This window comes from Triticum urartu, chromosome 3 (genome assembly GCF_003073215.2).
Source record: "Triticum urartu cultivar G1812 chromosome 3, Tu2.1, whole genome shotgun sequence".
NCBI lineage: Eukaryota > Viridiplantae > Streptophyta > Magnoliopsida > Poales > Poaceae > Triticum > Triticum urartu.
Genome location: NC_053024.1, coordinates 677,448,733 through 677,473,893, shown reverse-complemented (window position 1 = coordinate 677,473,893; position 25,161 = coordinate 677,448,733).

The window sequence follows — 25,161 nt, the reverse complement described above, 5'->3', positions numbered from 1 at the left end:
GGGTGTCTGTTTCTCCAACTTTAGTTGAATCTAATTTGACTGCGGCTGGTCCTTGTTGTAGGTTAAAACAACAAACTTGATAAATCACCATTGTGGTTTTGATGCGTTGGTAAGAACGGTTCTTGCTAGAAGCCCGCAGGAGGTACGTAAAACTTGCAGCAACAAAGTAGAGGATGTCTAACTTGTTTTTGCAGGGCTTGCTGTGATGTGATATGGTCAAGACATGATGTGATATATGTTATTGTATGAGATGATCATGTTTTGTAAAAGTTACTGGCAACCGGCAGGAGCCTTATGGTTGTCTCTTTATTGTATGAAATGAAAACACCATGTAATTGCTTTACTTTAATACTATGCATTAGCGATAGTAGAAGCAATAGTTGGCGAGACAACCACGACGCTACGATGGAGATCAAGGTGTCAAGCCAATGACGATGGAGATCATGATGGTGCTTTGGAGATGGAGATCAAAGGCACCAGATGATAATGGCCATATCATGTCACATGTTTTGATTGCATATGATGTTTATCTTTTACGCATCTTATTTTGCTTAGTACGGCGGTAGCATTATAAGATGATCCCTCACTAAAATTTCAAGGTATAAGTGTTCTCCCTGAGTATGCACCGTTACGATAGTTCGTCGTGCTAAGACACCACGTGATGATCGGGTGTGATAGGCTCTACGTTCACATACAACGGGTGCAAGACAGTTTTTCACATGCGGAATACTCGGTTTAAACTTGACGAGCCTAGCATGTACAGACATGGCCTCAGAACAATGGAGACGGAAAGGTCGAATGTGAATCATATAGTAGATATGATCAACATAGAGATGTTCACCATTGATGACTACTCCATTTCACGTGATGATCAGACATGGTTTAGTTGATTTGGATCACGTAATCATTTAGATGACTCGAGGGATGTCTTTCTAAGTGGGAGTTCTTGAGTAATGTGATTAATTGAACTTAATTTATCATGAACTTAGTCCTGATAGTTTTTGCATATATATGTTGTAGATCAATAGCTCGCGATATAGCTCCGATATATTTTTGATATGTTCCTAGAGAAAAGTTGAAAGATGATAGTAGCTGATACGATTCTGTCGTATCTATAATTTTTGATTGTTCCATGCCAATATTATTCAACTTTCATATACTTTTTGGCAACTTTTTATACTATTTTTGGGACTAACATATTGATCCAGTGCCCAGTGCCAGTTCCTGTTTGTTGCATGTTTTTTGTTTCACAGAATATCCATATCAAACGGAGTCCAAACGGAATAAAAACTGACGGAATTTTTTTTTGGAATATATATGATTTTTGGGAAGAAGAATCCACGCGAGATGATGCTCGAGGGGCCCACGAGGTAGGGGGGCACACCCCTGACCCTCGTGGCCACCCTGTAAGGCGGTTGGTTCCCTTCTTTTGCCGCAAGAAAGCTAATTTCAGGATAGAGACCGTGTCAAAATTTCAGCCCAATTGGAGTTACGGATCTCCAAGAATATAAGAAACGGTGAAAGGGAAGAATCTGAGAACGCAGAAACAGAGAGAGACAGAGAGACAGATCCAATCTCGGAGGGGCTCTCGCCCCTCCCTTGCCATGGAGGCCATGGACCAGAGGGGAAACCCTTCTCCCATCTAGGGAGAAGGTCAAGGAAGAAGAATAAGGAGGGGGCTCTCTCCCCCTCGCTTCCGGTGGCATCGGAGTGCCACCGGGGGCCATCATCATCACCGCGATCTACACCAACACCTCCGCCATCTTCACCAACATCTCCATCACCTTCCCAACTCTATCTACAGCGGTCCACTGTCCCGCAACCCGCTGTACCCTCTACTTGAACATGGTGCTTTATGCTTCATATTATTATCCAATGATGTGTTGCCATCCTATGATGTATGAGTAGATTTTCGTTGTCCTATCGGTGGTTGATGAATTGCTATGATTGATTTAATTTGCTTGTGGTTATGTTGCTGTCCTTTGGTGCCCATCATATGATTGCGCGCGTGGATCACACCCTAGGGTTAGTTTTTATGTTGATAGGACTATGTATTGGAGGGCAAGAGTGACAGAAGCTTCAACCTAGCATAGAAATTGATGCATACGGGATTGAAGGGGGACCAATATATCTTAATGCTATGGTTGGGTTTTACCTTAATGAACATTAGTAGTTGCGGATGCTTGCTAATAGTTCCAATCATAAGTGCATAGAATTCCAAGTAAGGGATGACATGCTAGCAGTGGCCTCTCCCACATAATACTTGCTATCGGTCTAGTAAAGTAGTCAATTGCTTAAGGGACAATTTCGCAACTCCTACCACCACTTTTCCACACTCGCTATATTTACTTTATTGTTTCTTTACCTTAACAGCCCCTAGTTTTTTTTGTGCTCTTTATTATCTTGCAAACCTATCCAACAACACCTACAAAGTACTTCTAGTTTCATACTTGTTCTAGGTAAAGCGAATGTCAAGCATGTGTAGAGTTGTATCAGTGGTCGATAGAACTTGAGGGAATATTTGTTCTACCTTTAGCTCCTCGTTGGGTTCGACACTCTTACTTATCGAAAACTGTTGCGATCCCCTATACTTGTGGGTTATCAGTAGCAATGATGCGGACTGGGTCCGTGATATGAGGATTATCCTCATTGCTGCACAGAAGAATTATGTCCTTGATGCACCACTAGGTGACAGACCTGTTGCAGGAGCAGATGCAGTCGTTATGAACATTTGACAAGCTCGATATGATGACTACTTGATAGTTTAGTGCACCATGCTTTACTGCTTAGAACCGGGACTTCAAAAGGGTTTTGAATGCCACGGAGCATGTGAGATGTTCCAAGAGTTGAAATTAGTATTTAAGACTCATGCCCATGTCGAGAGGTATGAGACCTATAACAAGTACTTTGCCTACAGGATGGAGGAGATTAGCTCAGCCAGTGAGAATGTGCTCAGAATGTCTGGGTACTACAATTGCTTGAATTAAGTGGGAGTTAATCTTCTAGATAAGATATTGATTGACAGAGTTCTCTAGTCACTATCACCAAGTTACTAGAACTTCGTGATGAACTATAATATGCAAGGGATGACGAAAACGATTCCCGAGCTTTTCGCGATGCTACAATCAGTGAAGGTAGAAATCAAGAAAGAGCATCAAATGTTGTTGGTTAACAAGACCACTAGTTTCAAGAAAAAGGGCAAAAGGGAAATATAGGGAACTTCAAGAAGAATGGCAAGCAAGTTGCCACTCTCAGGAAGAAGCCCAAAGTTGGACCCAAGCCTAAAACTAAGTGCTTCTACTGCAAAGGGAATGATCACTAGAAGCGGAACTGCCCCAGATACTTGGCGGATAAGAAGGATAGCAAAGTGAACAAAGGTATATTTGATATACATGTTATTGATGTGCATTTTACTAGTGTTCGTAGTAACCCCTAGGTATTTGATACCAGTTCAGTTGCTAAGATTAGTAACTCAAAACAGGAGTTGCAGAGACTAGTTAAAGGCGAGGTGACGATGTGTGTTGAAAGTGATTTCAAGGTTGATAAGATCACCATCGCACACTCCCTCTACCTTTAGGATTGGTGTTGAACCTAAATAAATTTTATTTCGTGTTTGCGTTGAGCATGAATATGATTGGATCATGTTTATTGCAATATGGTTATTCATTTAAGTCAGAGAATAATTGTTGTTCTGTTTACATGAATAAAAACCTTATATGGTCATACACCCAATGTAAATGGTTTATTGAATCTCGATCGTAGTGATACACATATTCATAATATTGATGCCAAAAGATGCAAGGTTGATAATGATAGTGCAACATATTTGTGGCACTGCCGTTTAGGTCATATTGGTGTAAAGTGCATGAAGAAACTCCATGCAGATGGACTTTTGGAATCACTTGATTATGAATCATTTGATACTTGCGAACCATGCCTCATGGGCAAGATGACTAAAACTCCGTTCTCCGGAACAATGGAGCGAGCCACTGACTTATTGGAAATAATACATACCGATGTATGCGGTCTGATGAGTGTTGAGGCTCGCGGCGGGTATCATTATTTTCTGACCTTTGCAGATGATTTGAGCAGATATGGGTATATCTACTTGATGAAACACAAGTCTGAAACATTTGAAAAGTTCAGAATTTCAGAGTGAAGTGGAGAATCATTGTAATAAGAAAATAAAGTTTCTACGATCTGACCGCGGAAGCGAATATCTGAGTTACGAGTTTGGCATTCATTTAAAACAATGTGGAATAGTTTCACAACTCACACCACCTGCAACACCACAGCGTAACGGTGTGTCCGAACGTCGTAACCGTACTTTATTAGATATGGTGCAATTTATGATGTCTCTTACCGATTTACCACTATCTTTTTGGGGTTATACATTAGAGACAGTTGCATTCACGTTAAATAGGGCACCATCTAAATCCGTTGAGACGACCCCGTATGAACTATGGTTTGGCAAGAAATCTAAGCTGTCGTTTCTTAAAGTTTGGGGTTGAGACACTTATGTCAAAAGGCTTCAGCCTGATAAGCTCGAACCCAAATCAGAGAAGTGCGTCTTCATAAGATACCCTAAGGAAACAATTGGGTACACCTTCTACCACAGATCCGAAGGCAAGATCTTTGTTGCCAAGAATGGAACATTTCTAGGGAAGGAGTTTCTCTCGAAAGAATTGAGTGGGAGGAAAGTAGAACTTTATGAGGTAAGTGTACCTTCTCTCAATTTGGAAAGTAGCACATTAGAGAAATCAGTTCTTGTGATGCCTACACCAACTAGAGAGGGAGTTAATGATGATGATCATGAAATTTCAGATCAAGTTACTGCTGGACCACGTAGGTCGAACAGAGCACATTTCGCACTAGAGTGGTATTGTAATCCTATCCTGGAAGTCATGTTACTAGACCATGGCGAACCTACGAACTATGAAGAAGCTATGATGAGCCCAGATTCCGATAGATGGTTGAGGCCATGAAATCTGAGATAGGATCCATGTATGAGAATGAAGTGTGGACTTTGGTGGACTTGCCCGATGATCGGCAATCCATTGAGAATAAATGGATCTTCAAGAATAAGACTGACGCTTATAGTAATGTCACTATCTAGAAAGCTCGACTTGTCGCAAAAGGTTTTTGACAAGTTCAAGGAGTTGACTATGATGAGACTTTCTCACCCGTAGTGATGCTTAAGTCTGTCCGAATCATGTTAGCAATTGTCACATTTCATGATTATGAAATCTGGCAAATGGACGTCAAAACTGCATTCCTTAATGGATATCTTAAAGAAGAGTTGTATATGATGCAACCAGAAGGTTTTGTCGATCCTAAAGGTGCTGACAAAGTGTGCAAGCTCCAGCGATCCATCTATGGACTGGTGCAAGCTTCTCGGAGATGGAATATATGCTTTGATGAGGTGATCAAAGCATATGGTTTTATATAGACTGACGGTGAAGCTTGTATTTACAAGAAAGTGAGTGGGAGCTCTGTAGCATTTCTGATATTATATGTGTATGACATATTGCTGATTGGAAATGATATAGAATTTCTGGATAGCATAAAAGGATACTTGAATAATAATTTTTCAATGAAAGACCTCGGTGAAGCTTCTTACACATTAAGCATTAAGAACTATAGAGATAGATCAATACACAGATTTTCAATGAGTACATACCTTGAAAAGATTTTGAAGGAGTTCAAAATGGATCAGTCAAAGAAAGAGTTCTAGCCTGTATTACAAGGTGTGAAGTTGACTAAGACTCAAAGCCCAACCACGACAGTAGATAGAGAGATAACGAAAGTCATTCCCTATGCCTCAGCCATAGGTTCTATACAATATGCCATGCTATGTACCACACCTGATGTGTGTCTTGCCACTTATCTGGCAAAGAGGGTACAAGAGTGATCCAGGAGTGGACCACTGGACAGCGATCAAAATTATCTTTAGGTGCCTTAAAGATGACTAAGGATATGTTTCTCAGATATGGAGGTGATAAAGAGTTCCTCGTAAAGAGTTACGTCAATGCAAGCTCTAACACTAATCTAGATGACTCTAAGTCTCAATCTGGATACATATTGAACGTGGGAGCAATTAGCTAGAGTAGCTCCATGCAGAGCATTGTAGACATAGAAATTTGCAAAATACATACGGATCTGAATGTGACAGACCCGTTGACTAAACTTCTCTCACAAGCAAAACATGATCACACCTTAATACGCTTTGGGTGTTGATCACATAGCAATGTGAACTAGATAATTGACTCTGGTAAACCTTTTGGGTGTTGGTCACATGGCCATGTGAACTATGGGTGTTAATCACATAAAGATGTCAACTATTGGTGTTAAATCACATGGCGATGTGAACTAGATTATTGACTCTAGTGCATGTGGGAGACTGAAGGAAATATGCCCTAGAGGCAATAATGAAGTTGTTATTTTATATTTCCTTATATCATGATAAATGTTTATTATTCATGCTAGAATTGTATTAACCAGAAAATTGATACATGTGTGGATACATAGACAAAACACACTATCCCTAGTAAACCTATAATAGACTAGCTCGTTAATCAAAGATGGTTAAGTTTCCTAACCATAGACATGTGTTATCATTTGATGAACGGGATCACATCATTAGGAGAATGATGTGATGGACAAGACCCATCCGTTAGCTTAGCACGTTGATCGTTTAGTTTTATTGCTATTGCTTTCTTCATGTCAAATACATATTCCTTCGACTATGCGATTATGCAACTCCCGGATACCGGAGGAATGCCTTGTGTGCTATCAAACGTCACAACTTAACTAGGTGATTATAAAGATGCTCTATAGATATCTCCGAAGGTGTTTGTTGGGTTGGCATAGATCAAGATTAGCATTTGTCACTATGAGTATCGGAGAGGTATCTCTGGGCCCTCTCGGTAATACACATCATAAGAAGCCTTGCAAGCAATGTGACTAATTAGTTAGTTGTGGGATGATGTATTATCGAACGAGTAAAGAGACTTGTCGGTAATGAGATTGAATTAGGTATGAAGTTACCGACGATCGAATCTCGAGCAAGTAACATACCGATGACAAAGGGAATAACGTATGTTGTCATAAGGTTCGACCGATAAAGATCTTCATAGAATATGTAGGAACCAATATGGGCATCCAGGTTCTGCTATTGGTTATTGACCAGAGAGGTGTCTCGGTCATGTCTACATAGTTCTCGAACCCGTAGGGTCCGCACGCTTAACGTTCGTTGACGATATAGTACTATATGAGTTATGTATGTTGGTGACCAAATGTTGTTCGGAGTCCCGGATATGATCACGGACATGACAAGGAGCTCCGGAATGGTCTGGAGGTAATGATTGATATATGGGATAATAGTGTTTGGTCTCTGGAAAGGTTCCAAAATTTACCGGAAGGGGTTCCGGATGTTTCCCGAAATGTTTGGGTACGAGAACACTTTATTTGGTCCAAAGGGGAAAGCCCACGAGGTCTTTGGAAAGCGCAAAAGGAAGTTTTCGGAGTGTAGGGGCCAGACGCCAGGGTCCCTGGTGTATGGGTCCAGACGCCGGGAACCCTGGCGTCTGGTCCTGGAGTCTGAGAAGGACTCTTTCCTTTCGGGCAAACCCGACTTTGACGAGGCTTTTACTCGAAGTTTCGACCCCAGGGATCTACATATAAATAGAGGGGCAGGGCTAGCACCCAAGACACATCAAGATTCACCAAGTCGTGTGCCGGCAACCCCGTCGCCTCTAGTTTATCCTCCGTCTAGTTTCTGTAGTTGTAAGTGCATCTAGTGCCACCCCTAGTTGGTTTTGGAGTATTGACGACAAACCTAGTTGAGGGACTAATGTGTTTGTGAGAATTGCAGGATAACACAGGTAGAAGTCCCTCATTGATTCGGTTTTCCTACCAGAGATGACCCCTAAAAATGTATGAAGACATTGATGTCAAAGGTGGTATATGAAGATATTCACATTGAAGACTATGACAAGAGAAGACATTGCATGAAGCCTATGGAGCTCGAAGACTTAGATCTTTCGTAGTTCTTTTTCTTCTTCTTTGTTGAGTCATAGGAACCACCGTACTGTTAAGTGGGGTCCAAGAGAACCAGTCAGAATGACTGAAGTGATGCTTAACCAAAACCTATGTCTTCGAGTGAAGACTATGAGAGCGAATCTTGTCGAGAGTCGGACAAGTCAGCTTTGCTTGTAGCCCAAGTAAAGTTGCCATGTGAGTTTGAAATCTGACCGTTGGAACACGTGTCAGTTCCTTAGTGACCCAGGGTCATTTCGGACAAATCAGGTCGGGTTGCCTAGTGGCTATAAATAGCCCACCCCCTACAACCAAAAACGGTTGGCTGCTCAGAGTTAGTATACGGCTTTTGTCGTTTGAGAGCAACCCACCTCGAAGCTTTTGAGAGAGAATTCCTTGCGAGGATAAAGCCCTAACCACCCAGAGCCAAAGAGAATTAGGCATCACTTAAGTCTTCTTGTCTGTGTGATCTGAAGACTTATTACACTTGAGGACTGTGAATCCTCCAGCCGGTTAGGCGTCGCGTTCTGAGCATCCAAGAGACATTGTGGATTGCCGGTGAACGAAGTCTGTGAAGGTTTGGGAGTCTACCTTGAAGACTTACCAGAGTGATTGGGCGAGGTCTGTGTGACCTTAGCTCAAGGGGAATATGGTGAGGACTGGGTGTCCTGAGCTGCGTGTTCAGGACTGGGTGTCCGGGACTGTGTGTCCTCAGGTTTAAATACCTAGCCACCCTAACCAGACGTACAGTTGTCACAGCAACTGGAACTGGTCCAACACATCATTGTCTTCAACGAGTCACTGGTTTCATCCTTCCCTTCTCTTTACGTACTGTTACTCCTTGTGAAGTCATTGTATGATTGCACTATCTTTTATCTTCACTGAGTGACTGCGTGTTCTGTTTGGCTTCATAATATCTTCCTACCTGATCCTTACTACATTGCTGCTATTAGTCACTGTGCTTTCACTCTATTGAATACTTGACTATGGCTTGCCTAGTGTAGTCTACCTTCCGCTACAGGGTAATAGGTTTATTTCTATTGTTTGTCTTCATAACTTCCACGTTTTGAAGTCTTTCATAAAAATCGCCTATTCGCCCCCCACTAGTCGATATAACACACTTTCAATTGGTATCAGAGCAAGGTACTCCCTTGTTCTGTGTGATTCGGTTTAACCACCTGGAGTTTTAGCTATGTCGACTGCAGGGATAATCAAAGTCTCCGCTGCATGCCCCGTCTTCGATGGAACTGAATATCCCTACTGGAAGAATAAGATGCGCATGCATCTTGAAGCCATTGACGTCGACCTATGGTATGTCGTGAAGAACGGTGTTCCCAAGGCTGGAGAAGGTGTCACTGCTGCTGACGTCAAGAAGTTCGTTCAACTGGACTCTACTGCCAAGAATATCATCTGTGGTCATCTGACCAAAGGACAGTATGGCCGCGTTAGTGCTTTGGAAACATCTAAGCTAGTCTGGGACTGGCTCTCCAAGGTCAACGAAGGCGTCTCAACCCAGAGAGATCAGAGAATCAGTGTCCTTTGCAACCTCTTCAACCGCTTCAAGAGAAATGACAATGAGAATGTCCAGCTCACATTTGATCGACTCACTAACATCACGAATGAGCTTCAAGCCCTTGGCGCTACTGAGATCACCAAGCATGAAGTCGTCAAGATACTACTGAGATCACTTGACAGTTCGTTTGACACCCTAGCCCTGATGATTCAAGAACGTCCTGATTTCAAGACACTCGATCCGTCTGACATACTTGAGAGGTTCAACACACATGAGTTTCAGCTTTCTGAGAAAAGAGATATGTACGGTCCAAACTATGGGCGAACTCGTGCCTTGAAGGCAAAAGCTGTCTCCTCATCTGAAGAAGAATCTGACAGCAGTTCTGATGATCCTGAAGACATTGGAAGGGAACTTGCTATGCTTGTGAAGAAGTTCCAAAAATTCACCAAGAAGAAAGGCTTCAGAAAGTCTTCCCGATCAAGCTGAAGGAATGATGAAGCTTCTGCTCATGACTACAAGAAGAAAACATGTCACAAGTGGAAGAAACCTGGCCACTTCATCTCTGAGTGTCCACAGTGGGACAATGAGAACAAAAAGAAGAAGGAGAGCAAGGAATACGACTCTGACGACAAGAAGAAGAAGAAATACTCAAAGTCTTCTTCCAAGTCTTCTTCAAAGTCTTCATCACACAAGAAGAGCTCATCTGGCAAGGCACGTGCGTTTGTTGGCAAGGAAATTGATTCAGAGGAGGAGTCCGCTTCTGAGGAGGCGGAGGTGGAGTCTAAGGAGGAGTCCGATTCTGGCGTCGCAAGTCTGGCTATAGCATACGTTGCCAAGTCCATCTTAAACACTGAAGACAATGACTTCATCACCGACACCGATGCAAATGACAAGGACTACTCCGCTCCTACCTACTGCTTCATGGCACGCGGTGCCAAGGTAAACACACGCACTACTCACTATCAAACATCTAGTGACGATGACTCTGATTGTGGTTCAAAACCCAGCTACAAAACACTTGCTAAAATTGCAACTGAACAACAGAAATCCATGGAACATATTCAAAAACTGTTAGACAAAAGTGATGATCTGTTAGGCGCTGAAATGACTCGATCTGAGTCCTTAATTTAAGACATAAAAAATCTTCACGTTAAGTATGAGGAACTTGAAAGTCATCATGAAACGCTCTCAACAACTCATGAAAAGCTTTCCTATGATTATCTTCAAAGGAAGCAAGATCTTGAGAAATTGAGAGCGGCTCATGAAGATCTTCAAAAGGAAAATGAGTCACTTCACGCCAAACAGATCAGTTCCACTCAAGAAGGATTTGAACCACCATGTCTTAAATGCATTGAGCGTGATAATGCTACTACTGTTGCTGAATGTTCTACTGCTGCTACTGCTGCAATATCTTCAACTGTTAATGTGGGAACTAACCCCTCTGCTGAGGATTCCACTGCTATTGCTGATGAGAATGCTAGGTTGAAGACATTGCTTGAAACAGGGATGTACAATAGTCTTAAAGGGCATCAGACACTATGTGATGTCCTCAAAAAGTAGATCTTGAACCGAAACCCGAGGAAAGAGGGTGTTGGGTTCGTAAGGAAAATGAATGCTGATGGCTCTTACTAGAAACCTGAGCAGTACCCCAAAACCACATGGGTTGCTGCAAAGGAATCTTCAGCAGATCTATCCAATCTATCTGGCTTCTCTTGTGAAAATCCCATTGTCATTGATGAATCCTTTGATGCAAACTATAAACTGTTTAAGAATCAGAATGGTGAAGTGTTTGCCAGGTACATTGGTACTAACTGCAGGAATGGACCGCCTATGAAGAAGATCTGGGTTCCGAAAAGGTGTCTGGAGAATCTTCCTGTGAATGTCATCATGACACCACACGTGAAGAAGACAAACCTCAGACCACAGGCTTCATACGGTCCAAAGGCTTCATACAGACAGAGGACTCACCCGAGTCGCACTAACGCAAATGTTTTGCAGGGGAAACCATACTCAGGCCTATGAATATGAGCGCGGTTCATCAAACCACCATGTTCATAAGACCAATAACTATTCTGCTTATTCTTATGAGTACTATTGTCCGCCTGCAAGACTTTTTGCTAGGGCTCCAAAGCCAAAGTTCTCAGATGCTGCACTTAGACTTATTGCTTCTAAGCCACCCTTGAAGATGTGGGTGGCTAAGAAAGCTTAACTCTCTTTTGCATGGAAAGGTCTCTAGCAGAAAACCAATACTATCTGACGCTATTGCTGGGGACCTTAAACACCTTGTAAGGCGCAAGATCAAATGCCCAAATGGTCTTACTATGTACTTCGTTCCTGAATCGCTTGCTACTCTCCCTATCAGTCCTAATCTGGATCTAAGCTTTCACAACCCTCTGGTTCGTCAAATGTTTTTGCTTCACAATTCTCTTCGTGAAGCCTATCCCCCTAACTGCACTGTAGGGTACGACACCAGCATCTTCAGAATGGATTATTGATAGTGGGTGTACCAACCACATGACTGGCAAAAGAAGCCTTCTTATGGACTCAATCTTACGTCCATCCGACAAGAGTCACATCACATTTGCTGACACTGGTAAAAGTAAGGTATTGGGTCTAGGTAGAGTTGCAATCTCAAAGGATCAACACATGGATAAAGCCATGGTTGTTGAATCCCTTGGCTTCAACTTAATGTCTGTCTCAATGCTTTGCGATTTGAACATGATCATAATATTTGGAAAATATCGCTGCCTTGTACTAATGGAATCTGACAAGTCTCTAGTGGTTTAAGGGTATCAGAAAGATGATTTGTACGTGGTAGATTTTTCGGCAGGACCACAGCTTGCCGTATGTATTCTAGCAAAGGCTTCAGAATGCTGGCTCTGGCATCGGAGGCTAGGGCATGCTGGCATGAGGAACCTCCACACCCTTGCAAAGAAGAAGCATGTCATAGGCATCGAGGGCGTCAAGTTCAAGAAAGATCACTTATGCGCTGCCTGTGAAGCAGGGAAGATGACAAGGGCCAAACATCCCTCGAAGACAATCATGACAACCACTCGACCCTTCGAACTGCTCCACATGGATCTTTTCGGTCCCACTCATTACTCAACTCTTACTACTACTGCTTGCCTCTATGGCTTTGTTATTGTTGATGATTATTCTAGATATACTTGGGTGCACATAATCCTCTACAAGACTGAAGTGCAGGATGTCTTCAGACGCTTCGCCAATCGAGCAATGAACAACTATGGCGCCAAGAAAAAGCACATCAGAAGTGACAATGGCACTGAATTCAAGAATACTGGCCTTGATACATATCTTGATACCTTGGGCATCACACATGAATTCTCAGCCCCATACATGCCACAGCAGAATGGCGTCGTTGAACGCAAGAACAGAACACTCATTGAGATGGCCCGAACGATGCTTGATGAATACAAGACTCCAAGAAAATTCTGGCCTGAGGCCATTGATACTGCATGTCATACAATCAATCGTGTTTATCTTCACAAGCTTCTGAACAAGACATCTTATGAGCTCCTTACTGGCAAGAAGCCAAATGTCAGTTATTTCAGAGTATTTGGTGCCAGGTGCTGGATCAAGGATCCACATCACACTTCAAAATTTGCACCAAAAGCACATGAGGGTTTTATGCTTGGATATGGAAAGGATTCGCACTCCTACAGAGTCTTCAATCTCTTTCATTATAAAGTGGTTGAAACAGTGGATGTGCGGTTTGATGAGACTAACGGTTCACAAAGAGAGCACCTCCCAAATATGCTAGATGAAGTTCCATCCAGCGAATCAATCAAGCTTATGGGAACCGGAGAAATCATACCCTTTGAAGCTCAACCTGAAGAGGAACTTATCATCTCCGCACCTGATCAACCTGAAGACAATGCTCAGCCTGAAGATAATCCCACTAACAATGACAATGATCAGCAAGAGCAAAACCTTCGCCCTGTACATCCTCGTGTTGCCAATGAAGTGCAGATTGAGAGAATAATTGACAGCATCAATGCACCCGGTCCGCTCACTCGATCAAGGGCAACTCAGCTGGCAAATTTCTGTGGGCACTTCACATTCGTCTCAATAACAGAACCCAAGAAAGTTGAAGAAGCCTTCATGGAACCTGAATGGATTCAAGCTATGCAAGAAGAGCTTCAACAGTTTGAGCTGAATAATGTATGGGAACTGGTTAAGCGTCCTGATCCTCGGAAGCACAACATAATAGGCACCAAATGGATATACCGCAACAAGCAAGATGAGCATGGTCAAGTTGTCAGAAACAAAGCTCGTCTCGTTGCTCAAGGATATACTCAAGTGGAAGGCATTGACTTCGATGAAACATTTGCTCCTGTGGCTAGACTTGAAGCCATACGCATACTGCTGGCCTATGTCAATCATCATAACATACTTCTATATCAAATGGATGTGAAGAGCGCCTTTCTCAATGGCAAGATTGAAGAAGAAGTGTATGTTGCACAACCGCCTGGCTTTGAAGATCCAAAACATCCTGACATGGTATACAAGCTCAACAAGGCACTGTATGGCCTCAAACAAGCCCCTCGGGCCTGGTATGACACACTCAAATACTTCCTGAAGAGCAAAGGCTTCATACCTGGTTCCCTAGACCCCACTCTCTTCACGAAGACATATGATGGTGAACTGTTTGTGTGCCAAATATATGTGGATGACATTATCTTCGGCTGCACCAATCAGAAGTACAGTGAAGAGTTTGGATATATGATGCAAGAGCAATATCAGATGTCCATGATGGGAGAGCTGAAGTTCTTCCTCGGTCTCCAAATACAACAGCAACGCAACGGCATCTTCATATCTCAAGAGAAGTATCTCAAAGATTGTCTGAAGAAGTTCGGTATGCAAGACTGCAAAGGCTTCACGATGCCAATGCCAGCCAAGCATCATCTGGGTCCCGACGACAATGGTAAAGAGTTCGATCAAAAGGTATACCGCTCCATGATTGGTTCTTTGCTTTGTCTATGTGCATCTAGGCCAGATATTATGCTTAGTTTTTGCATGTGTGCTCGATTCCAAGCGACACCAAAGGAGTCGCATCACTTAGCTGTGAAGCGAATTCTTCGATATTTGGCTCACACCCCAACTCTAGGATTATGGTATCCAAAGGGCTCAGAGTTTGATCTGGTTGGATTCTCGGATGCTGATTATGCTGGTGACAAAGTGGATCGCAAGTCTACATCAGGCACATGTCACTTTCTGGGACGATCACTTGTATGTTGGTCTTCAAAGAAGCAGAACTGTGTATCTCTCTCCACTGCTGAATCTGAATACATTCTGCTGGATCTTGCTGCGCTCAGCTTCTGTGGATGAAGCAAACACTCAAGGACTATGGCATTCATCTGAAGCAAGTGCCACTCTACTGCGACAACGAAAGCGCCATCAAGATTGCCAACAACCCAGTTCAGCACTCGAAGACAAAGCACATTGAAATTCGTCATCACTTTCTCAGAGATCATGTTGTGAAAGAAGATATTGATATCATACACGTCAACACTGAAGAGCAATTGGCAGATATCTTCACCAAGCCCTTGGATGAGAAGAGATTTTACAAGTTACGGTGTGAGCTAAATATCTTGGAATCCTCAAATGTCCTGTGATCAGGCACACATCCTAACACTTATGCATATTGATGACTTAGATGTGCAAAACACGAAGTAAAGTATATCTTCAATCAATGAAGACATACATTCTAAGTATGAATACATTAATGTGGAATTTGACTTCGGAGCGCCACGATAATTGTGCGCCGTGTCTGGGTCTAATACTTCCTATACGGTGGGTAACGCCACCACCAAATGTTCTGTTTGAAGTGTTTCACTCATGGCGTTACATTTGCTATGTCTTCACATTTGGTATTGGCTTCAATCTCAACATATCTTCATGGTTATCTTCACTATGTTGATTATATATATATATATACTAGTGTTCTGTCCTCTACATCATTCAGTTATAGCTATGTCTTCTTGTTGAATCTTTTGAACTAAGTGAATGCGATCGGACCCTAATCTCTCTACGCTTTCTATCTCAAACTCCATCTCTCCAAATCATATGCATTCTATTGAAACTGTCGAATGTCTTCTCTGTGTCCTTGTCAGCAGAAGATACAGAGACAACCATTAAGTCTGTTTTCAATGCTCCTCCTCCACCTGAAACCCGGAGAAGTGGGAACGACCACCCGACAATCCAGGCGTGCGTGGGACGTGGAACAAACCCCAATATGCTGCATGATGGCCACGTGTTCCTCAGATGCGAATCGCCAGGGGCACCTGTGTAATAACGCAGTGCCGCCCCTGTACCTATAAATACACACCTCACAGCGGTCATTATCTCTTCTTCCACTCTCGCACGAACCCTAGCGCCACCGCTAGCCCTCGACGACGCCGGCGATGAAGCGCTTCGCTGCCGCAACCTCTCCGACGCCGTCTCCACGCCGACCGCGGACATCGTCTTCTCCGCCGTCGCTGTAGGTGTCCTCCGTCGCCATGTTAGGGCACGAACGATCGAACTGCTCGGCCTCCTCTTCCACTCCGTCTAGCAGTTCTTCGTGTGGTAAATAAAACCTCCTTCTTACGGCCTCTTTGATCCTATAGCTTTATCACTTTCTACCACAAGCAGTTTCTATTCACACAAGTTGGATCTCTTTCATACTGCATCTCATAACATGCCTAGTATATTCACTTATGCTTCACAAAGTAGTTAGATTCCTCACTTGTACTGATCCGTGGATTCGTACAAATCTGGAACCACCTCCTTATCTATAAGTGAATGTCTTCGCACGATGAGGTCAATGTCTTCTAAACTGATTTATCTTCAAAATCTTCTGAGAATGCATATGACCTCTTCCCCTTCCCTCGCACCTTAATGCTGTCACTGGTACATGTCCGTGGGAGAATCCCTTGGTTCTCATAGTCTGCATTCATTTGCAGAATTCTTACAGCATCACATAAATTCTCCCGAAGCCAGTTCCTGTTTTCCAGCAAGCGAAAACCTTTGAAGCCTCTGAATGTATTGAAGCCTTTCAGATTAAGGTTCATGGCTTCAGAAAAATCAGCAAGGAAGGGTGGCAGAAAGCGTCGAGGAGAAACATCAAGAGATCTGCCCGATGACCTCTCAGAGCTGTACAAGACAGATCCTGAAGAGGATTACAATCAGCGCAAGACGCGAATCCAATGGATTTGATGCTATTGGGCAGAATAGTGGTTCAAGTACAGATTTGTGACCAAGGAATATGCTGAAAAGAATGCCATCAAGCGACCATGGGGAGACATCCTCTACAAAAATCTTCAACCCAGGACCAGAGATGAAGCCATTGAACAAGGCTTCTATCCCTGCATGGTCCGTGGACCACAGCCCGCGGATGCTGACCCATCGTCCCTACTATGGTGTCGTGACGACAATCTGTTTAAGCGCAACTTCCAGTTTTCCCAGAACTCAGCGAAGCAGAACAAGAAGACTTTGGGTTTAGATTTCAACCCTGGTCCCTCTGCTCCCCGTGCCGATGGAACTCGCGAAGCTGAACCCAATCTTATTGGGCCCTTCTACAACCTTGAAGGTCTCATCACTCACATCGTGGTTCAAGGGACAACCATGAATGAGCCTGCAGATGACGCTGAATCAGATGAAGCGCCTGCAGCGCCGAAGCCAAAGAAGCTGAAGCAACCAAAAGCTTCAAAGCCGGCCTCTGCACCAAAAATCTCACGGGTGAAGCCACTGGCAACTGCACCTCCTGAAGACAGTGTGCAGTTTGAAGATTTGTCACGCATCTCCAAGCCCCAAAAGGTCAAGATGCCTCTGCCACACACCGGCCAAGAGCTAACAGCTGCGGCCATTCTGCGCAATGATGCCATTGATCTGTCAAGTGATGAAGATCTTGCAGATGACGCTCTTGAGAAACTCATCAAGAGCAAAGAAGAAGCAGAAATCTTCAATGATCTGCCTCTCTTTGATGTAACAATCATCCACAACTTCATTGATGAGTGGTTTGACACGCCAAACATCAGCTTCGAAGATCTGCAACTACCCATTGGCCTCAGTGTCGCCTTCCATGGCGGCATTGCTTCAGAGCTAGCCCTCGCTCAGCACATCGTCGAACTGAAGAAAAAGATTGACTATGAAAAGGCTCAGTTCAAGAAGCATATGACCAAGCTCAGCGTGCAAGAGGTGAAAAACTTCAAGATTATGCTGCACGAGCTCAAAGAAGACTTTCTCAAGAAACGCGCAGAAGCTCAGGGTTCTCGGGAGCGTATGAAGAGCCTGGCTGACAAGTGTGTGCAAGGCTACAACGAAGCTGAGAAGCGCAAGGCCCTTGGGCGTCCGGGCATTGATCCCAGGATGGCTGCTAAGCAGAAGAAGAAGCCCATTGTGGCCGAACCTCTCGCACCAAGGTAGGAAGCAGATCCCATTGTATTCCCAACTAGAATGACTGGCTTGAAGCCAAAAGCCCGGTCAACCGCTTCAGAGCTGAAGAAGACAAGGACTGCTGAGGCTGAAGCCAGGAAGTGGAAACATCCTGAAGCCTCTCCTACTGCCCCCTCCAAGAAGAAGAGGAAGACCAATAAAGAACGGGCTGCTCCCACAGAGCCTTTGATTGTTGAACCCATATCCATGGTTCGTCCTGACGCTGAACACCAACTGACAATCCATGAGCCTGCTTTCGCAGAGGCTCATGAAGCTGAAGACTTTCCAGCAGCTGATCCCATCGCTGCTGACGACATTGGTCCCCATGACCATGTAGAAGATGGTGCAGTCCTTCCTCAGCCCGAGCACAGCGAACTCATCAGCATTGGTCCTCCTCTGACGCCAATTGCTCAGGATGCTTCATGGGCTGATCGCCCACAAGAGGAAGAAGACTTTGAGGCCCAGCCAACTCTAATTACACAGGCGTCGCCTGCGTTGCGCAGGCTTCGCAAAGGACCAAGGCCTCCAGTCTCTGCGTCTGAAGCTGAAGCTGTTGAAGACATTCCGGCTGCATCAGTCGATGAAGAAGAAGTCCCACAAGCTGCTACTCCCCTGTGCCACCAAGAAGCGGTTCTTGAGGAGAACATGGTTGTTACCGACCCTCCAGCTCATGAAGTGGAGGTTGAAAATCTTGAGGCTGCCACCACCAACACCAATGAAGCCACTGACGCTGTCATGGCTGAAGCTAATGTGGAGCCCTCCCCAACAAAAGCACCAGAAGTCAGCGAAGCCACTGATCCCACTGCTTCTGTTCCCGCGCCTGCTGCCGGTCCTCAGTTCGACTATCATGTTGAGCACAGGCCTCAGGTACAGAAGCCAATCCTAAGATTGTCCAGGTTCCCAGGTCCTGCATCAGCACCTAGATCCTTCAATATCAATGGCTTCAGAGCAGACAACACATTCTTCAATAGCTCCAGGAACCCCTACTCAAGGGAAAGAATATCATCTGATCGGTTCTGGAGCTATCCGCAGTGAAGCTATTACTCCTGCATTCTTTACAATCAAGGTCGCATCTTCCCACACAAGCGTCTTGACATTGAAGCAATAGCTCGTCTACCCTATCTGGAAGAAGCTCTGGATTGATTCAAAGAGGTTGGGTTGCTGCCGTTCGTCACTGACCAAGAGCATTGGAATGAAGAGTTGCTGCTCTAATTCTATGCCACACTTCACATCCGCGGGTATAACAGAGATCCGAATACTTGGGTCCTGGAGTGGATGACAGGAAACGTTCATCACGAAGCCAAAGCCTTTGACATCATTGAGCTCACTGGTCTACCCACTCCCGGCAATCTCTACGAATCTGGCTATCAACTTCACAGTGAAGCTGTGGAGAGCATCTTTCAGAAGCCTGAACCTAACATGAGTCAGATGCTCAGTATGATGAAGCCATTACCCCAAGATGCTGCATATCCCAAAGAGTTCTTTGTTGAAGACCTAGAGTATTTGCCAAGGACTATTTATCACATCATAAGGCGAACTCTCTGGCCCATCAAAGGGCACTCTCCACATGCCAAGCAGGAAGGTGAAATGAAGACTTTGGTCTTCTATATTCTTCATGGAAAATGCTTCAATGCACAGGACTTCTTCATTCGCCAACTTGCTGCATCAGGCTCTGATCTGTTTGGCTTGAAGTTCTACGCCCCATGGGTAATGCGGCTGATCAAACTTCACTCCGCTATCTCATATCAGCCATCTGCTCGCAATCATCGGATTTTTCTGCCTGATGTGGATATGTCTATTGAAGCCATCTATCCTGAGCCTGCCAAGGAACCTCTAAGTCTTCAGAATGCAGAGCATCAAAGTTTTTCTCAGAACATTGAAGGAGTTGAAGCAGTCACTCGTGGGTATCCTTTGGCTGGCACTACACGTGCACCGCATCCTGCTCTCACTGAAGCCACTAACAGTACAACTGCCCCACGACCCAAGAAGCGCACTCGTGTTATCAATGACCGAGAACTTCTTGTGGCTCTTCATCAGAAATAGGATAGGCATCATGACTGGCTGAAGCGTCAAATGCAAAGCCTCTTGGTGGATGTTAATCGCATTCGCAATCTTGCCACTAAGAATGCCTTTGTTGCCCATGAAACCTCTCGCCGCACATAGAAAGGGCTGACGCTGATGTGTTCTGAAGATGATCTTCAAGAGGATGGCTTCTCTGAGCGCTTCAAGTTTGACTCCACACCCCCTCGAAGGGCAGTGCTGCGACGAACTCCATCTCTTGAAGACTCTGAGTTCTCTTCCTCTGCTGCAACTATAAATGCCAGAGTGATCGAGAATGATGACGATGCTACTTCACCGCCGCCTCCTTCAGCATGCTTCGACACTGCTCCAAGCTCTTCTGCACCACCGAACACCACCAATGAACCTGTTGCTTCACCTACTCTTCATGGGAACGAGTAGAGGCTCTATGTCTTCAAACCTTTTTAGTCCTTACTGACAAAAGGGGGAGAAGCATATGAGTCTAATAGTCTTCAAGTGGGTCCATATGGGCGGGTGCTTCATATTTTGCTTCGTGTTTACAACTCTCGTTTTGATACATTTGGTTCTTTGAGTTGTAACACTTAAACTCGATGGTCGTCTGCTACCTATTTGCCATTTTGTGATGCGATGATAAATTCCGCATGTGCGACGATAAATTCCGCACTTAGATCATTTTGCAGACGTCCATTTTCCATTATGCATGTCATTATCTTCACATACCTTCACATGCATAGTGGATTGTCATCATAAGTTGAAGAGGATCTCCACAAGCACAACCTGCCATGTGCATTTGCATTCCAAAAGCAAACTACTTATATGCACATCTTCAGGGGGAGCCCGTGCAACTTATGAAGACAATTCCTTATCCTTTACAATTTCACATATTATATTCCCCGTTGAAAACTTCAACTAGTTTGTCATCAATCACCAAAAAGGGGGAGATTGTAAGTGCATCTAGTGCCACCCCTAGTTGGTTTTGGAGTATTGACGACAAACCTAGTTGAGGGACTAATGTGTTTGTGAGAATTGCAAGATAACACAGGTAGAAGTCCCTCATTGATTCGGTTTTCCTACCAAAGATGACCCCTAAAAATGTATGAAGACATGATGTCAAAGGTGGTATATGAAGATATTCACATTGAAGACTATGACAAGAGAAGACATTGCATGAAGCCTATGGAGCTCGAAGACTTAGATCTTTCGTAGTTCTTTTTCTTCTTCTTTGTTGAGTCATAGGAACCACTGTACTGTTAAGTGGGGTCCAAGAGAACCAGTCAGAATGACTGAAGTGATGCTTAACCAAAACCTATGTCTTCGAGTGAAGACTATGAGAGCGAATCTTGTCCAGAGTTGGACAAGTCAGCTTTTCTTGTAGCCCAAGTAAAGTTTCCGTGTGAGTTTGAAATCTGACCGTTGGAACACGTGTCAGTTCCTTAGTGACCCAGGGTCATTTCGGAAAAATCAGGTCGGGTTGCCTAGTGGCTATAAATAGCCCACCCCCTACAACCAAAAACGGTTGGCTGCTCAGAGTTAGTATACGACTTTTGTCGTTTGAGAGCAACCCACCTCGAAGCTTTTGAGAGAGAATTCCTTGCGAGGATAAGCCCTAACCACCCAGAGCCAAAGAGAATTAGGCATCACTTAAGTCTTCTTGTCTGTGTGATCTGAAGACTTATTACACTTGAGGACTGTGAATCCTCCAGCCGGTTAGGCGTCGCATTCTGAGCATCCAAGAGACAGTGTGGATTGCCGGTGAACAAAGTCTGTGAAGGTTTGGGAGTCTACCTTGAAGACTTACCAGAGTGATTGGGCGAGGTCTGTGTGACCTTAGCTCAAGGGGAATACGGTGAGGACCGGGTGTCCTGAGCTGCGTGTTCAGGACTGGGTGTCCGGGACTGTGTGTCCTCAAGTTTAAATACCTAGCCGCCCTAACCAGACGTACAGTTGTCACTGCAACTGGAACTGGTCCAACACATCATTGTCTTCAACGAGTCACTGGTTTCATCCTTCCCTTCTCTTTACGTACTGTTATTCCTTGTGAAGTCATTGCATGATTGCACTATCTTTTATCTTCACTGAGTGACTGCGTGTTCTGTTTGGCTTCATAATATCTTCCTACCTGATCCTTACTACATTGCTGCTATTAGTTACTGTGCTTTCACTCTATTGAATACTTGACTATGGCTTGCCTAGTGTAGTCTACCTTCCGCTGCAGGGTAATAGGTTTATTTCTATCGTTTGTCTTCACAAGTTCCACGTTTTGAAGACTTTCGTAAAAATTGCCTATTCACCCCCCGTCTAGTCGATATAACGCACTTTTAGTAGTGCTTGGCGAAGCCCTGCGGAGATTGTTCTTCATCACCAACCATCACCACGCAGTCGTGCTGCTGGAACTCATCTACTACTTCGCCCGTCTTGCTAGATCAAGAAGGTGAGGACGTCATCAAGCTGAACACGGAGGTGTCGTACGTTCGGTACTTGATCGGGATGGATCATGAAGGTGTACGACTACATCAACCGCGTTGATAAACGCTTCCACTTTGCGATCTTCAAGGGTATGAAGATGCTCTCCCCTCTCGTTGCTATGCATATCCTAGATAGATCTTCGGTGAGCATAGGAAATTTTTGAAATTGCATGCTACGTTTCCCAACAACGAGCACTAGTAAGGTACACATCAATAACATGTATATCAAATATACCTTTGTTGATGTTGCCAGCCTTCTTATCTACCAAGTACTTGGGGCAGTTCCGCTTCCAGTGACCATTCCCCTTGCAATAGAAGCACTCAGTCCCAGGTTTGGGTCCAACCTTGGGTTTCTTCATGGGAGTGGCAAATGCTTTACCATTCTTCTTGAAGTTCCCTTTCTTTCCATTGCCTTTCTTGAAACTAGTGGTCTTTTTAACCATCAACACTTAGTGCTCCTTCTTGATTTCTACTTCCGCGGCCTTAAGCATCGCGAAGAGCTCGAGAAGTGTTTTCTCCATCCCTTGCATATTATAGTTCATCACAAAGCCCTTATAGCTTGGTTATAGTGATTAGAGAATTATGTCAATAACCGAATCATCTAGAAGATTAACTCCCAACCGAGTCAAGCGGTTGTGCAACCCAGACATTCTGAGTATATGCTCACTAATAGAACTTTTCTCTTCCATTTTACAGCTAAAGAACTTGTAGGAGATGTCATACTTCTTGATTCGGGCATGAGCTTGAAATACCAATTTCAGCTCCTAGAACATCTCATATGCTCCGTGGTGCTCAAAACGTCTTTGGAGCCCCGGTTCTAAGCCGTAAAGCATGGCGCACTGAACTATCAAGTAGTCATCAGAACGTGCCCGCCAGATGTTCACAACATCCACAGGCGACGCTGGAGGGGGTGCGTCACCTAGCGGTGCATCAAGGACATAAGTCTTCTGTGCAGCAATGAGGATAACCCTCAAGTTACGAACCCAGTCTGCATAGTTGCTTCCATCATCTTTGAACTTAGCTTTCTCTAGGAACGCATTAAAATTCACGGGAACTACAACGCGGGCCATTGATCTACAACACAAATTTTGCAAAGACAATTAAGACTAAGTTCACGATAATTTAGTTCAGTTAATCAAATTACTAACAAACTCCCACTTAAATCAACATCCCTCAAGTTGTCTAAGTGACACATGATCCAAATCAACTAACCCATGTCCGATCATCACGTGAGATGGGGTAGTCATCAATGGTGTACATCTTCATGTTGATCATATCTACTATATGACTCATCTTTGAACTTTCGATCTCCTGTGTTCGAGGCCATGTTTGTACATGCTACACTCGTCAAGTTTAACCCAAGTATTCTAGCTTACACTCATTGTATTCGAACATAGAATCTATCACATCCGATCATCACGAGGTGCTTCAAAACGACGAATTTTTGCAACGATGCATACTCAGGGAGAACACAATTTCTAGAAATTAAGTGAAGGGGTCATCTTATAATGGTACTATCGTTCTAAGCAAAATAAGATGCATAAAAAGGATAAACACCACATGCAATCAATATGTGACATGATATGGCCATTGTCATCTCGTGCCTTTGATCTTCATCTTCACCGGCATGACACCATGATCTCCATCACTTTGTCGTCACGTGGTCATCTCCGCCAACTATTGCTTCTACAATGATTGCTAACGCATAGCGATAAAGTAAAGCAATTACATGACGGTTAATAAATTAAAGACAACCCTATGGCTCCTGCCGGTTGCCGTACTCATCGACATGTAAGTCGTGAACCTATTACAAAACATGATCATCTCATACATAAACATATATCACATCACGTTTTGGCCATAGCACATCACAACATGCCTTGCAAAAACAAGTTAGACGTCCTCTACTTTGTTGTTGCAAATTTTATGTGGCTGCTATGGGAAACTAGCAAGAACCGTTCTTACCTACACTAAACCACAACGATGATAATCAAGTTACCTTTTAACCTTCTATAAGGACCGCCTTCGTGAAATTACATTCAACTAAAGTAGGAGAGACAGACACCCGCTAGCCACCTTATGCAAAAAAAAGTTGCATGTCTGTCGGTGGAACCGGTCTCTTGTGCGTGAGCAAGTAAGGTTGGTCCGGACCGCTTCATCCCACAATACCGCCAAATCCAAATAAGACAAGAGGGGTAAGAAATTTGAGCATCAACGCCCACAACCTACTCGTGCATATACATCTACGCATAGACCTAGCTCATGATGCCACTGATGGGGAACGAAGCATGAAATCAAAAAAATTCCTGCGAACACCCAAGATCTATCTAGGAGAAGCAAATGATAGGGGAGAGTGTGTCTATGTACCCTTGTAGACCGAAAGTGGAAGCGTATATAACGCAGTTGATGTAGTTGTACTCTTCGTGATTCGATCACGATCCAATTGATCTGGTGCCGAACGAACAACACCTTCGAGTTTAGCACACGTGCGTCATGATGAAGCCAATGTCGGTGTCAAAACCGGCAGATCTCGGGTAGGGGGTACCGAACTGTGCATCTAAGGATCGAAGGTAACAGGAGACAGGGACACGGTGTTTACCCAGGTTCGGGCCCTCTTGATGGAGGTAATACCCTACGTCCTGCTTGATTGACTTTGATGAGTATAGGGGT